The following is a 16,740-nucleotide window of genomic DNA, read 5'->3' as shown; positions in this document are numbered from 1 at the left end:
AAGGGCTGAAGGCAATGAGAGAAAGAAAGAGAGAGCGATGGGATGGGATGCTGTGAAAGGTATAGCTGACTTGGATTATACCATTTCTAAACTGCAAAAAATATTTTTGTCTACAATTGGCTATAGCCCTCCATAAATCTTCAAAATCATAAAACCATAGAACACGAGAACAGGAAGGGATCTCGAGAGGTCATCGAGTCTAATCTCCTGCCCTCACAGTAAGACCAAGCACTGTCTAGATCAGGGGTCTCCAAACCGCATTAAGTTCCCGACGGGGTTCACGTTCCCCTGCACGTCGCCGGGCGGGCGTTACCACCACCGCCCATCCTGCCCCCTGATTGGCCGGCTGCCCTGTCAGTCTGGGCGGGGGAACGCCACCCGTGCTAACCCCCGCCCCCTGTGCCGTTTGCCGCCGCGCGGCCGCTTGTCAGTGGAGCGGCCCGCTTCTCCTGCCCCTGCGCGGCGTGAGTACACGCCGCACACCCCTGACAGGGCCCCCCCCCCCGGGGCAAGAAGGGCCCGTTCGGCGGCGCCCCAGGGACGGGCGGGGGTCACCTCGTCACACCGGCACGCGGAAGAAGGCGGGGCCAGACAAAAAGGTCTCCACGGGCCGGATGAGAGGGCCTCGCGGGCCGTAGTTTGGAGACCCCTGGTCTAGATCATCCCTGACAGGTGTCTGTCTAACCTGCTCTTAAATTCTCCAGCGATGGAGATTCCACAACCCCCCTAGGCAATTTATTCCACTGTTTAACTACCCTGACAGTTAGGAAGTTTTTCCTAATGTCCAATCTAAACTTCTCTTGCTGAAATTTAAGCCCATTGCTTCTTGTCCTATCCTCAGAGGCCAAGGAGAACAATTTTTCTCCCTCCTTCTTATAACATCCATTTAGATACTTGAAAACTGCTATCATGTCCTTTTTTCCAAACTAAGCAAGCCCAGTGCTTTCAGTCTTCCCTGATAGCTCATGTTTTCTAGACCTTTAATCATTTTTGTTGCTCTTCTCTGGACTTTCTCTAATTTCTCCACATCTTTCTTGAAATGTGGACACAGTACTTCAATTGAGGCCTAATCAGTGAAGAGTAGAGAGGAAGAATGATTTCTCATGTCTTGCTTACAACACTCCTCCTAATGCATCCCAGAATGATGTTTACTTCTTTTTGCAACAGTGTCACACTGTTGACTCATGTTTAACTTGTTCACTATGACCCCTAAATTCCTTTCAGCAGTACTCCTTCCTAGACAATCACTTCCCATTCTGTTTGTGTTAAACTGATTGTTCCTTCCTAACTGGAGTACTTTGCATTTGTCCTTATTAAACTTCATCCTGTTTACCTCAGACCATTTCTCTAGTTTGTCCAGATCATTTTGAATTTTTACCCTATCCTCTAAAGCACTTGCAACCCTTCCCAGCTTGCAGGTATCATCTGCAAACATAATAAGCATACTCTCTATGCCATCATCTAAATAATTTATAAAGCTATTGAACAGAACCGGTTCCAAAACAGACTCCTGCAGAACCTTTCTCCTACCACACCCCCATAAAAGCTAGACACACTCCCAATTTTCCTAAACATTCCAAAGATGATGACAATATTCTGGAAGCTCTGTAAATCTGGTGAAATTTCCCTGGGCTTCAGAGTCATTTTCATAAGCTGGGTTCCATTCAAGTATTCCAAAGGGATAACACTCCAGTGCCTAGCAGGGCCATCCTTAGGCATACATAGAATCATAGAACACTGCTAAATTTGGGGCACATTGATGCCCCAAGTTTAGTGGTGTCCTAGGCAGCTGCATATGCCTAGGGCCACCACCAGGATGGGAGAGCAAGGCATGGCAGTACTGGCTCTGTAGTCAACCCCAACCCCCAGTTTCCCCATGGGCTGTTTTTCTTTCTGCCATAACTAGGGGAATCTATTTCCTATTTCCAGCCCAGAACTCATACCACTACCCACATGGTGCCTCCTACCTGCTCCCATACCAACCTCTCTGTCTTGCTCCTGCCCCCATGACCATGCAGCCCTTCTTCAGCATGGCCAGTGAGCACCCCTCTGCCCTCCATAGAGGGGGCACAGGTGCTCAGGCAGCATAGGGTCCCAGGAATCATAAGGACAGCCCTGATGCCTAGCAAAAATTTCCTGTTTGAAGCCATGAGTCACTGAACTTATTTGCATGTAAATAATACACAACTTACACACCTACCATAACCACGGTCTGGTGTTGCTGCCTGCAATTCCCTGTTGTCCAGAACCAGGCTTTCTGTTGGAATTTTGGTGTCTGCATCCCTTCTGAAGACAATTGCAGCTGTTACACACAGGTGCAGAAGGTATGATGGGTGGGCAGAGAAAAGTAGTCTTCTACTGGTGTAGGCTCCTAAGCTGTCTGGCCTCAGGTTTTAGTGTGTTTGGACCAGCTCAAGTCCCAAGAGCCAGGATGGTGAAGCCAGCCCTCTAACTCTTCCTGTGCTCAGAATCTAGTCCCTCATCTTGCTAATAGGACAATCTATACTACAGTAGAAAAACTGCAATTCACCTAACAGAAAGGCTGCGTCTAGACTGGCATGATTTTGTGGAAATACTTTTAACGGAAAAGTTTTTCCGTTAAAAGTATTTCTGCAAAAGCGCATCTAGATTTTGGGCAAAAGCATCCGTGGCCAGTCTAGATGCGATTTTGCGCAAGAAAGCCCCGGTCGCCATTTTAGCCATCGGGGCTTTTTTGCGCAAAACAGTTCTTCCCTGTTTACACTGGCCCTCTGGTGCAAGTATTCTTGAGCAAGAGGGCTTTTTCCTGAGTGGGAGCGTGAAAGTATGTGCGCAAGAAACACTGATTTTGTACGTTACAAAGTCAGTGCTCTTGCGCAAATTCAAGCGGCCAGTGTAGACAGCTGGCAAGTTTTTGCTCAAAAGCAAATGCTTTTGCACAAAATCTTGCCAGTCTAGATGCACCCAAAATGTATAAGCTGTTTAACAGTTATGCAACTGGAACAGTAACTCATCAAATGTAACTCGAGATACAAGATTATTACACCTGAGATTGCTAGGATTCAGCTCAAGTAAAGAGGGGGGAAAAAGGAAAGGAAAAAGGTACCCATGGGCTTGACTTCTGCCCCCATATACATTCATGCAGTTCCTTCACAGAACCTACAAACGTATTTCTGCAGGCAAAATATGGTCATATGTTAGCAATTATCATATGCTGCTCAACAGTAATGTGTTAATAGTAGTAAAATTATTCAGGTCCTAAGAATCTCCTTTCAGGTCTGAGGAATGAATGTTTTTCCCCTCTAGAACATGTTGGAACCTAGCAACTGAGCCCAAATTAGATCAAATACAGAACACAAGACAGTGATTGAAGTGCCCACTCCCACATTCCCTGTTCACACAGCATTGCTTGCTTTTAAAGTCTCTATAATGTAGGGTTCCTAATTAGGGTTCCAACTGAGAAAACTTTGTTTAGTTCCCAGCATCAGAACTTGCTTCTTTTTACCACTCCTCTTGTATCCTGTGCTCTCTTCTCTCCTCTGACTGAAAAAACCTTTACTTGATTTAGCTGATTCTTTGCAGGTGGCATTAAGTGGAAGACTTTTTAACTTGCAAAGCACACAGCAAGAGCAAAGTTGAATATGGTTTGATTTCTCCCACCCCAATATATGCAGGGATGCTTGAACTAGGGGTCCAGCCATAGCCTCTGACTTGAAGTAATAAACATCAAATGCATTATTTCCATCAGCAGAACCTCCATTATAAAAACTGTTCCAGCCTCCTCCCTGCCTCTGCCCCTGCCCCTGCCCCTTGTATGCATGCACTGAAGTAAATTCTGAATGTTAAAAATAATAAAGGCTTAAAGGGACACATTTTAAAAAGCATTTAGGTGTCAATATAACTTTGAAAATCTGGTTCAAAGTCTCTGAGGCATAGGCATACTCAAGGGGGATACACTTACTCAACAAAGACCAGCTTGGCTTAACAAGGAGATCTTGAATGATCTCAAAATAAAAAAGGAGTCCTATAAAAAATGGAAACTAGGACAAATAACAAAGGATGAATATAGGCAAGCAACACAGGAATGCAGGGGCAAGATTAGAAAGGCAAAGGCACAAAATGAGATCAAACTAGCTACAGGCATAAAGGGAAACAAGAAGACCTTTTATAAATACATTAGAAGCAAGAGGAAGACCAAGGACAGGGTAGGCCCACTGCTCAGTGAGGAGGGAGAAGTAGTAACAGGAAACTTGGAAATGGCGGAGATGCTCAATGACTTCTTTGTTTCGGTCTTCACTGAGAAGTCTGGAGGTGTGCCTAACGTAGTGAATACAAGGAGAGAGAGGGTAAGTTTAGAAGATAGGATACACAAAGAACAAGTTAAAAATCACTTAGGAAAGTTAGATGTCAGCAAGTCACCAGGTCCTGATGAAATGCATCCCAGGATACTCAAGGAGCTGATAGAGGAGGTATCTGAGCCTTTAGCTATGATCTTTGAAAAATCATGGAAGACAGGGGAGATTCCAGGAGACTGGAAAAGGGCAAATATTGTGCCCATCTATAAAAAGGGGAATAAGAACAACCCAGGAAACTACAGACCGGTCAGTTCAACATCTGTCCCAGGGAAGATAATGGAACAGGTAATTAAGGAAATCATATGCAAACACTTGGAAGGTAATAAAGTGATAGGGAATAGCCAGCATGGACTCGATGACCTCTGGAGGTCCCTTCCAGTCCTATGATTCTATGATTCTATGAATGCCTCGTGGACATTTTTAGTAAGATTCAGCCTTAGAAAGACACTGTCTCCTCAATATACTTGATGCATATAGATGTCAGAGTACCCTATTCTGCCCCCACGTGCCTGGCCCATAGGCATATGTAGGGGAAGACTATGATGCTCTTGTCCCCTCTGGGGCACACAGAAGATATGTCTGCACTACAGACACAGAGAATGTGTCTGCTCTTCCACCTTTGTGTGTGTGTGTGTGTGTGTGTGTGTGTGTGTGTAAGAGCAGACACGCTCTTTCGGAAGCCTTGTCTTCCTCCTCCCATGAGGAAGAAGGGCTCTTCCGAAAGAGGAGGCTTTTCTTTCGGAAGCCTTGTCTTCCTCCTCCCATGAGGAAGAAGGGCTCTTCCGAAAGAGGAGGCTTTTCTGAAATTTGGCTCAGCGTAGACGAGCCAAATTTCAGAAAAGCCGGAAGATCATTGTAGTGTAGACATAGCCAGAGAGAGCAATCCTTGTGCTCCCTTTAGAGAAAGGGATGCCCTATAAAGGCCATGAAAGAGAATTCTGTGGCCTCCTTTCCCACACACCTGACCCTAAATTAAATTAACTGGTCCAGACCCTCAGCTGATCTAAATCAGCTTAACTTCACTGAAGCCCATAGAATTATTCCAATTTTGGCCAGGGAGAGGAAGTGCAGAACCAGGTTCTCTCCTGCTAAAAATCACAAGTCAGTTTCTGCTTTCAGTTATAGCAGTTCAAATTGAGAACAAATCTGCTAACGACCATGGAGCTACTCCCAGTTAACTGAGCTTTTTTCATGTAAGGATTCTAGGTAGGATTTTGTTTGGCTTGTTTTGTTTAAATTACATAGTGTCCAAAAAAAACCCCCCAAAAAAACCCAAACTGGCCACTGTTGTGGTAACTTTAATAATTAGTAGATAAACTTAGGATCTGGCCCTGCCTGCTTCACATGCCACCTTTTCATGAAAAATGTTTGCTTTGAGTCTCCTGCACTGTACTGAATAAAACAGATTTCTGGCTAATCGTTATGTGCCAAAAATTAAGAAATGTGTCATCGCCTTTGGCCTTTACCTGAGGCTTCTGTCATTAGCCACTGACAAGCAACTAATTAAGAAGCATCCTGTATTCTTTCCTTGCATTCTTGTCTTGGCACTTCTAAGATTACAGCATGTGACAGGATGGAAGGGCGTTAGCCTTTTCAGGCTGACAGTTAAATGTACAGATTGCTGTTGGAGCCACAGGGCATTTTCTAAAAGAAATCATCCTTACAGAGCTTCCTAGAATGGACAGAAACGTGAAACATCTGTGATGGCTACAAACTCTCACATTAGGAACTCTTTTGTTTTGTTTACAAAGAAATGTGCTGTGTAAATTACATTAGTGCAATATATTGATCTAAGTATAGATTGTCATACAGAGAGATATTGAAACGACTGCAATGTGATGGAAAGACGGCAATCAACTGTACTCCTTACTGGACCCTTATCTGGTAGACCTATTTCAAGCAAATAAGCATGAATGAGGCATCCTGGGCCATTGCAGCAGGATTGTTGTTTTACAAATGGACTTCAGACTCAATCCTGCAGTCCTTGCAAACTGAAAACTTCTATTCGTTTCAGTGGGAACCTTTTTCGTGTGAGAGTTGCAAAGTAGGATATGGGTTTTTTAAATAATAACTGGCCACTGCTGAAGGAACTAAAAGATGTCTGCTATGTAGATCCCTATATTATGCTCATGTATTTTTATCGCTTTGGACAGTGTTTACTATCTGTGCCTTCCTCAGCTTTGAAAATAGATATAATAAGCCATTATTCAATGGCCTTATGATGGGAACTAGAATAGAATCCACCAGGTTACAACTGATGGGATGTCAAGTAAAATGACATATAAGCCATGTATAGCCAGATTTTTAAAGACCTTGTTTTGCACATCCCCAAATGACACATCACCTACCTTCTCTCTCTAGTATTGATGTAATATCTTTTATTGAACTAACTTTTGTTGGTCAGACCTGAAGAGCTCTGTCTAGCTCCAAAACTTGTCCCTTTCACCAACAGAAGTTTGCCTAATAAAAGATATTCTCTTGCTGCCTTGTCTCTTTGGGTATGTCTACACTACAAAGTAGACTAACGGACATTAGTTCGAATTAACTTTGATAGGCGCTACACTAGCGCTCCGCTAGTTCGAACTTAATTCGAACTAGCGGAGTGCTTAGTTCGAACTAGGTAAACCTCATTTCACGAGGACTAACACCTAGTTCGAACTTACTAGTTCGAACTAAGGGCTGTGTAGCCCTTTAGTTCAAACTAGTGGGAGGCTAGCCCATCCCAGCTTGCCCTGCTGGCCACTCTGGCCAACACCAGGCAAACATACGAGTTCGAATTAAGGGGTGTGTAGCCCCTTAATTCGAACTAGTGGGAGGCTAGTCCTCCCCAGGTTTCCCTGGTGGCCACTCTGGCCAACACCAGGGAAACTCTTCTGCCCCCCTCCCGGCACCGGACCCCTTAAAGGGGCACGGGCTGGCTATGGTGCCCGTGCCAGGTGCAAGCCTGCCAGCACCCAGCCAGAAGACCCTGCACCTGGCACGGATCGAGCCACCCACCCGATGCCCCCCAGCCCTCCCCCTCTTCCCGGGAGCCTGGCGGCTCCCAGGAGCCTGCCCGGGGCCGCAAGAGGAGGGCGCCCGCGTGGTCTAGTGTGGAGATCGTGGACCTCATCCAGGTTTGGGGGGAAGCCTCCAACGTCCACGATCTCTGCACTAGCCACAGGAATGCAGCCATCTATGGCCGCATGGCTACCAGCCTGGCCGCCAGAGGCCACCACCACAGCAGGGAGCAGGTCCGCTGCAAAATAAAGGACCTGCGGCAGTCCTACTCCTGGGCCTGCCTGCCAGGGACCAACCCGGAGGCCTGCCCCCACTTTCTGGCTCTGGACCGCATCCTGGGGGCTCATGCCATCCCTGCCCCCAGGGTGGTCATCGACCCCGGGGTGGAGGGACCACTCAGTGACACTGAGGAGGAGGAGCCAGAGGACGCCAAGAGCCAGGAGCCTGCTGGCAGTCTACCCAGGACTCCCGAGGAACCCCACAGAGCCGATCGCCTGTGTCGTCAGAGGCCAGGGAGGCCTCCACATGTGAGTACCATCATGCTCCCCTTAAGCGTACGGGGGGCTGGGGGAGAGGTAGCCCAGGGACCGTGCGCCTGGGCCTTGCCCACCATGGAGCAGCAGCTGGGTGTCATGCAGGGGCCCCGGGAGAATTGACCGTTGCTCTTGTTTCACCACAGCCGCAGCACCTGGGCCTGCAGGGCGCACCACCCCGCCTGCAGCAGCTGCCCGCGCCCGGGCCAACAGGAGAGACAGGAACCAGGAGGAGTACCAGCGGCGGCACCTCCGCTTCCTGGATCACCAGCTCTGCACCCAGGACCACTGGGTCCAGGAGGACCTTCGGCTGCGCCAGCGGAGCTTGGAGGCGCTGGAGGAACAGGGCCGTGCCCTCAGAGGCCACCTCCAGAGCCTCCTCCACCGGTTCCCGCTTCCTCCTGCTCCTGCTCCCCCTACTCCTGCTTCCTCCGCAGCCCCCGTCCCTCCTGCCCCAACCTCCACACCCATTCCCCCCCGATGCCCCCTCACTCACAGTGTTGCAAGATGGGAGAGGCAGCCGGACCTCCACCACTGAGCTTTCCTTTCCGTTCCTCCCTTCCACCCCCTTCCAGCTCCCTCATCCCAGGTTTCCCCCTCCCCTCTCCCACCCTCACTCCTCCGTCCCCCCACCCCACTTATGTTAAATAAAAAGAGATGTTGTTTGCCAAAACAGGTGTCTTTATTTGACATTAGGAAGGGTGGTTAGGAAGGGGAAAGGGGAAGGTGGGGAGGGTGGAAGAAGGCCCCAGTGGGGCATGCAGGGAGAGTTCAGTCCTCCTCCTCCTCCTCCACCAGGAAGCTCTCCCGCAGGGCTTCCTGGATCCGGATAGTCCCCCGGTGGGCTTACCGGACAGCGGCGGTGCGGGGCTGAGCGTAGTGGCCAGCCATGCGGTCAGCCTCAGCAATCCAGGCTTGCAGGAAAGCCTCCCCCTTTCTCTCACACAAATTGTGCAGCATAGAACATGCTGCCACTACAGGAGGTATATTGTGCTTGGCGAGGTCCAGACGGGTGAGGAGGCATCGAAAGCGGGCTTTCAGTCACCCGAAGGCCCCCTCCACCATGATGTGGGCCCTGGTGAGCCTGGCATTGAAGGCCTGGCAGGAGGGATAGAGGTGCCCCGTGTAGGGCTTCATCAGCCACGGCTGTAGGGGGTAGGCGGCATTCCCCCACCAGGCAGACGGGCATGTCCACATCCCCAACCCTGATGTGGCGGTCGGGGAAGAAGTTCCCGGCCTGCAGCCTCTGGCACACGGAGGAGTTGCGGTACACCCGTGCGTCATGTGCCTTGCCGGACCAGCCCACATTAATGTCTGTGAACTGTCCCCGGTGGTCACACACAGCCTGCAGAATCACGGAGAAGTACCCCTTGCGGCTGACGAACCGGGAGGCTTGGTGTTCCGGGGCACGGATGGGGATATGCGTCCTGTCGATGGCCCCCCCACAGTTGGGGAAGCCCAGGGCGCCGAAGCCCCAGATGACGGCGTCCGGGTCAGCGAGGTGGACCACCCTGTGGAGCAGCACCCGGTTGATGGCCCTGACCACCTGCGGAGAGACACAGCAAAGTGCGAATCAGTGGGGCGCCCAGGTGGCTGGGAGTGTTCGTGCCCTGGCAGTGCCCCGTGCCCCACTCCCAGAAGCAACCCCCCCGGGCGGTGTGTAGTATGGCCGGGAGAGACCGGTGTGGGGCACTTTCGCCTCCTCCCTCCCCCCCCTTTTTCCCTGGGGCGGCCCATCCCCTCCTTGCAGTCCCCTTCCCGCCCCGGTCCAGTGGCCGATGAGTGCTGTACCTGCATGAGCACTGCTCCGATGGTGGATCTCCCCATGCCGAACTGGTTCCTGACAGATCGGTAGCTGTCCGGCGTGGAGAGCTTCCAGAGGGCAATGGCCACACGCTTCTGGAGGGGGATGGCGGGCCTCATGCGAGTGTCCCTTCTGCGCAGGGCAGGGGCGAGCCACTCGCAGAGCTCCAGGAAGGTGTCCCTCCTCATCCTGAAATTCTGGGTCCACTGTCAGTCTTCCCAGCGGTCCAGGACGATGCGGTCCCGCCAGTCACTGCTGGTGTCCAGACGCCAGATGCGGCGGGGCACGCCGGCATCCGGGCGCTACCGCAGCTCCTCCATGGCCCCCAGGGCGGCCAGGCGGAGAGGCAGGGGGATGACGTGCACCAGGTGGTGCCAGACAGCCTCCAGCCATTGCTTGCAGGCTTGCAGCAGAAAGTCCAGAAGGTGCAGGGTGAGCTCTGGCTCCATGTTGCCACCTGCGGAGGCGTCCCCAAAGGGAAGCACCGACACAGACGGGCACAGAGACCAACGCTTTGCTGTCTCTCTGCGAGGTTGGTAAGCAAGCAGAAAAGCTGAGAACCGGCTGTCCAGGGGGGTCCCTTTAAGCTCGAGCCTCAGACAGCAGCCACACAACGCAACTACTGACCTGATGCCCTGCCAGAACTGGTTCCAGGTGCCCTTAAATGCGCCCCTGTGTCCAATCAGTGTGGACGCGCTAGTTCGAATTAGCAAAATGCTAATTCGAACTAGTTTTTAGGTCTAGCTGCACTAGTTCGAATTAGCTTAGTTCGAATTAACTAATTCGAACTTAAGTTAGTTCGAATTAGTGCTGTAGTGTAGACATACCCTTTTATATTCTAGAGTCTAGACCAATAGAACTTTGCTATTAAGAACAAGCTCATAAGGTGCCTCTCTGAGTTGCCAGTAGGCCTTAATGAGTGGCTAATGACACCCCGATTGAGGCTCACTAAAAAACAACAGATAACTCTTGTGAGCACCTATGTGCCAACAATGGACACCAATGAGGATGTAAAAGGAAGATTTCTACTCTCATCTGCAAACCATTTTATCGGAGACACCTAAAGAAGATAAGATCATTCTTTTGGGGGATTTCAATGTATGCATTGGACGAGACGCAGACCTGTGGAAAGGAACAATCAGGAAAGAAAGAGTTGGCAAAAGCAACTCAAAAGGAATCCTGCTTCCCACCAAGTGTGTTGAACTTGAATTTATCACTAATACCTTTTTTCGACAAAAGGACAAGTTCAAAACATCTTGGAGACACCCACATTCAAAGCCCTGGCATCTTCTTGACTATGTCATAGTTGGTGCATGAGATCATAGTGATGTACTTCTCACAAGAGCAATGACAAGTGCTGATGTCTGCTGGATTGATTATTGCCTCATTCAATCCACAATAAAAATTAAGATCACCCCCAAATAGAGGCTGCAAAAGAAACAGATCAGGCATGATCTGATGGACCTCATTAAGCGTGACCACTTCCAAGCATTCTTAGAAGAAAAGTTTCCATCAGAGTTTCTGAGAGAAGCTGAGGAACATTGGAGCCAACTGAAAGCCGTAATCATCAATACCTGTGAGGAAACCATTGGCCACCACACCAGACAGCATCAGGACTGGTTTGATGAGAATGTTGAAACTGAGCAGTTCATCAGTGAGAAGAGAATGGTATTTTGTGCCTGGCAGAATGATATAAATTGCAAGATAAAGAGAGAAACCCATGCTAAGGCAAAGGCAGAAGTCCAATGTAAAACTAGAGAACTCAAGAACTCTATGCAAGAACTCCAACATTTTGTGGATACCCATAATATACATGCCAGCTTGTCATAGCATGAACCGCCTTTGCTCAAAGGGTGGAACCACACTTTCAAAGGACAATGAAGCCATTAATTACTGCTGGAATGAACATTTTGAAGATCTTCTTAATCGTACTTCCATGGTTGCAGATGAAGTTCTTGAGCAAATCCACCAATGACCTTCAAGGGATGAGCTCGGAAATCTTCCTAATTGGTATGAGGCATACAATGCCATCAAGCAGATGAAGAACAACAAAGCAGTAGGTCCAGATAGGATCTCTGCTGAAATCTTTAAAGATGGTGGATCAGAGATAATTCAGCAGCTTAGCCTGCTTATCCTTAAAATCTGGATAAAGAAGGAGGTACCCAGCGAAATGAGAGATGCCTTGATAGTTATCCTCTTTTAAAAAGGGGATAAAGCAGACTGTGGAAACTATCATGGAATTACTCTCCTTGCTGTTGCAGACAAAGTTCTGGCACAGGTCCTTGCAACCTGTCTTCTGCCCCTGTCAGAAGAAATTTTACCAGAGTCACAGAACAGCTTCCGACCATGTCGCAGAATGATGGATACGAACTTCATTGCATGGCAGCTGCAAGAGAAGTGTCAGGATCAAAATCAACCACTGTACGTGGCTTTTATTGACCTAACTAAAGCCTTTGACTCAGTGAATTGCCATGCCCTTTGGACTGTACTTTGAAAGATTGGATGTCCTGATAAATACATCAGTGTCCTACAGTTGCTTCTTGATGACATTAAAGCGACTGTTCTGAGCAGCACTGGCTTCCAGAGTGAAACTTTCAAAGTACAAACAGCAGTCAAACAGGGCTATATCGTCACCCCAGCCATGTTTGCAGTCTTTATTGAAGTTATTTTCAACCTAATTGTTGGGAAGTTCCCATCTGGCATTGAAAACATCTACAGAATCAATGGAAAACTATTTAGGTTATTTTCCTCCTTGAGAGGTATCACCAATGCTGCCTCCACAAGATTTTGAAGATCAAATGGGAAGACAGATGCACTCACATCAGTGTTCTGGAAGAGGCAAAGACCATCAGTATTGAGACAATGATCATTTGTCAGCAGCTTTGCTGGGCTGGTCATGTTGTTCAGATGCCTGACCATCACCTTCCTAAGCAGGTCCTTTTTTCTCAGCTGAAAGAAGGATGCTGCAATGTGGGAGGACAACAGAAGCATTATAAGCATTATAAAGGATAACTTAAAGAAGTGGAACATTGACACTGACACTTGGGAGACACTCGACCAGGGTCACTCAAAATGGAAAGAAGTCCTACGCAATGGCCCCCTGCCTTTTGAATTTGTCCACCAACATGCTGAAGAGGAGAAGAGGCACAGGAGGCAGGGGAGCCTGGCTTCTACTCATGGTCAACAGCCTCCTGCTGTACCTGAAAACATCTGCCCTCACTGTAATAGAACTTGTGGTTCAAAGACCAGCCTTATCAGCCACCTGACAGTCCATAACTCCCATGGAAGATGATCATACTTGGCAACAAGTGATCACCCATCAGACCAACTCAGCTGCAATAGCATTGCAAACACCAATATTAAGACTCAAATACTGTGCCTTTAAAATTCTAAACTGTACCTTTAACGTTTTTAAAAATTGGACTCAGAATGCTTATAAACTGAGATAATTAAATAACTAGTGAAAAGGTCTGAGGTTCTTATTCTTTTATCTTTAGCTCTCACATGCCAATTTTCTTCCACTATTTGATCTGAGGAAGAGGGTCTGGCCCAAAAAAGCTCATCACCTAATAAACCATCTTGTTAGTCTTTAAAGTACTACATAGTCCTGTTTTTTGTTCTAACCAGTCAACATGAAAATATGAAAAACAAGTCAGAGGTGGGGAACACATCTTTTGTCAAAGTGAATAAAATGGTACCTTGTTTCATGAAAGGTACATATCCTCAACAGAAGACATATCAGTGGATAGTTCATTGGATCTTAGACAAAAGGCCAAAAAGAAGTTCTCTTTATGACTCAGCTTACACTGATGAAATGCTTTTCTGTCTCCTCCAAGTAAAACACTGATCATCCAAAAGCAATTTTGGAAATAGTATTATATAGCAGTTGGTGGTGGTTTACTTTGTTTTTATGGGTCTTTTCCAACACTAGGGGGAAGTAATATTTTAGTTGGATCACTATCTATCTAGGGGAAAAGTCATGAATATACTGTATGCACTTTGACTTTGCTGTGTAGGTAAAAGATCCCAGACACATGAAAGCCAACTGTGTTATCTGGGTGAAAGGTCCCAGACATATGTGTGCTAACTTTGCCTTATCTCAACATACAGGATTTGCTCTGTAGGTCCCTTGCATTACAGCCAAACTACTTTAATATAAACCTATTGTAACCTATCATAATAATCATATAATCAAAACCATATGGAAATTTAAAAAAAACGATAAACAAGCAGGTTAGCTGCATAGGCTACAATTTTCCCTTATGTGTTACATGTAGTTTCACATTATATTCTTCAATTTGGATGCAAGAGACTTGTTTCTTCCCTTAGTTACACTAGTGTCACTGTGCTGAGGTAATAAAATTACATTAGTTAAAATCAGAAACTGAGGGTGTGTCTAGACTACAGAGTTTTGTCGACAAAAGTGGACTTTTGTCGACAAAACTATACCTGCATCTACACTACCGCTGAGTTCTGTTGACATAACGTCGACAGAACTCAGCAGTTTTGTCAACGCTGGTAAACCTCAGAGTTCTGTCGACAGAAGGTGTTATTGCATGTAAAATGTTCTTGCGTCTACACTGCCATGTCGACAAAGCAGCTTGCTTTGTCGACAGAACAGAATGTAGTGTAGACGCTCTTTGTCGACAGAAGCTTTGTCGACAGTATCTGTCAACAAAACTTCTGTCGACAAAACTCTGTAGTCTATACGTACCCTGAGATTAGAATCAGGTTGGGATCTATTCTACTGATGCAGGATCAAGATTATCACGCTACTTATTTCTACTACACATATTAACAAGAATAAGAAACAAACTAAATTCCTTCTACGCTAAACACTGGGTTAAATAAAAAAGTTAGCCTCTACTTCCTCAATAGTGCCTTACACAGTGCTCTCAGCAAATTAAATAGGAGTCATATACAGACGCAACGTAACTGCAGAATAAACCTTTGGCATTTTCTTTAGTGCCTTAAGATCTGCTTGTTGACTGCTCACAATGCAGAAACATGGAAAAGGCAGAGCTTACCATTAGACAATACACATCACAATAAGACAAATGACTCGAGCCAAAATCAAGTCATTTGCTTATTCTGCTAAATGTGCCCAAGTTGGGAGCTCCAAGTGGCTCAGCATGCAGGTTGCATAGTTCTCTATGGGTCAATATGCAGGGAGTCCAGGGTCCAATGAAGCACTAAAATGTAGTCTCTGTGGTCTCCAAGCACAAGGAATATAGTTATGCTATGTTTTTGTATGCAGGGGGCAATGTTCCTTACAGTCTCCTCTTCCATCCTTACACAGGCAAAAGAGCCTGTTGCAGGGTTTTGGTTTGGGGTTGGTTTTTTTGTTTGTTTGTTTTTGTTTCTTTGGTTTTTTGGTTGTTTTTTTTAACTGAATTAAAAGCTAATTGTGCATATGTTTTGTGATGGGTTGGATCACAGGGGTGTCCTTGTGGCTATCACATAATTAGCTTATCATGCCACTTATCCTACCACGCTTTCCAGCTGAGTCAGAAGCTCTCTTCCGACCCAAGATAAAGCACAGAGTTCGGGTAGCAGCTCTCTAGCAGAGCTATACAGTTGCTGAGGCAGAGGTGGGCAAATAACCAGCCTATGAGCCATATCCTGTTAGCCTCTGGCAGGCCGGCTCTGCTATATTTTCCTGAGCCTCTACAGGTTCAGACCATTGCAGCTCCCTTTGGCCATGGATCGCCGTTCCCAGCCAATGTGAGCTGCAGGAAGTGGTGTCCTGGTCTGTGCTGCTTCCCACAACTCCCATTGTCTGATAACGGCAATCCACAGCCAACAGGGGCTGCAATTGCCCGTATCTGCAGAGGTCCAGGTAAATATAGTGTTGGTGGCCTACCAGGGGCTAACCCTGGCAAACTGCCTCCATTTTATTGCCCAGCCCTGCACTGAATCAGCTTAGCTTTGGGAGGACTCCTCTATAGGGACCTGATAACACCCAGGAACACAACCCTCAAAAGGGACCAAAACACCAAATAAATCCATCTTACTCTTTATAAAAGTTTTACACAGAGAAAGTGCCTAAAGATATTCACCCCCTTTCTCAATGAAATATAGAGACGAAAAGCTGTTGTTCCCTCCCAGGTAACATTCATTTACACTGGGTTTGCTAATAAATGACAGTGATTTTATTAAATATAAAGAGTAGAATTTAAGTGGTTGCAAGTGATGACAGACAGATCAAAGTAAGTTAATAAGCAAAAATTAAAACAAAACACACCAGCTAACCCTAATATACTAATGAACTTATTACACGTTCTAATAATCTTTTTCACAATCTAAGCAGCCTCCTAACTTGGGCCCAGTCTCTCTCTCTGTTCAGTCTTAAATGTTTCCAATAGGTATCTTGGATGGTAAGTGGGGATCTTCTGGTATCTGACAACCCTCCCTATTGCTTGGCTCCCCCACCTTTATATCCCCTTGGCCCAAGGCAGGAATCCTTTGTGTTCAGTTAAAACTTTTTTCACCTTGAGAGGAGAGGTGAAATTAGTTCAGCATCAGGTGATCAGGCCACTTGTTCTAGCAGGACCAACCACAATCCAGGCTCACAGGAAAAACAAAACTATTCACAGATGGTTGGTTTGAGTACTGAGCCATTATGTTTCCAGAGTATCACTACTGGCCCTAAAGAGCACATATAGCTCTATAAACAGATTCACACTTCATATTTCTAACCTTGCATATAAGATACAAGAGTATTACCTGTCCAGAAATAGAATAAACACATTCAGCAGAATGTAACTTTAAAAATAAATCACGTAATACATTTTGCCTACAGTGTTTTCAAGTTATTCATGTTCATAACCCAATTTTCATAAAGCATGGAGGGGATCCCCATGACACACATGATTAGCTGAAAGACTGTTTTCTGTGTGTACAACTTCATTCTGGACATCTGTTCTTCCTATTTTAAAAAAATGATGCATTTGGATCCTTCCATTTAGGATTATTCATCCTCTTCTTACAATGTGTTACAATTTTTAGCCTTTATACAACAAGCTTGCTTGAGTGGAAGTGCTGTCTGTTTTCTTTATAACCAATTGCA

Source organism: Pelodiscus sinensis, chromosome 4 (genome assembly GCF_052426305.1).
Source record: "Pelodiscus sinensis isolate ZL-2025 chromosome 4, ASM5242630v1, whole genome shotgun sequence".
Lineage (NCBI taxonomy): Eukaryota > Metazoa > Chordata > Testudines > Trionychidae > Pelodiscus > Pelodiscus sinensis.
Note: the sequence above shows the minus strand (reverse complement) of the source record.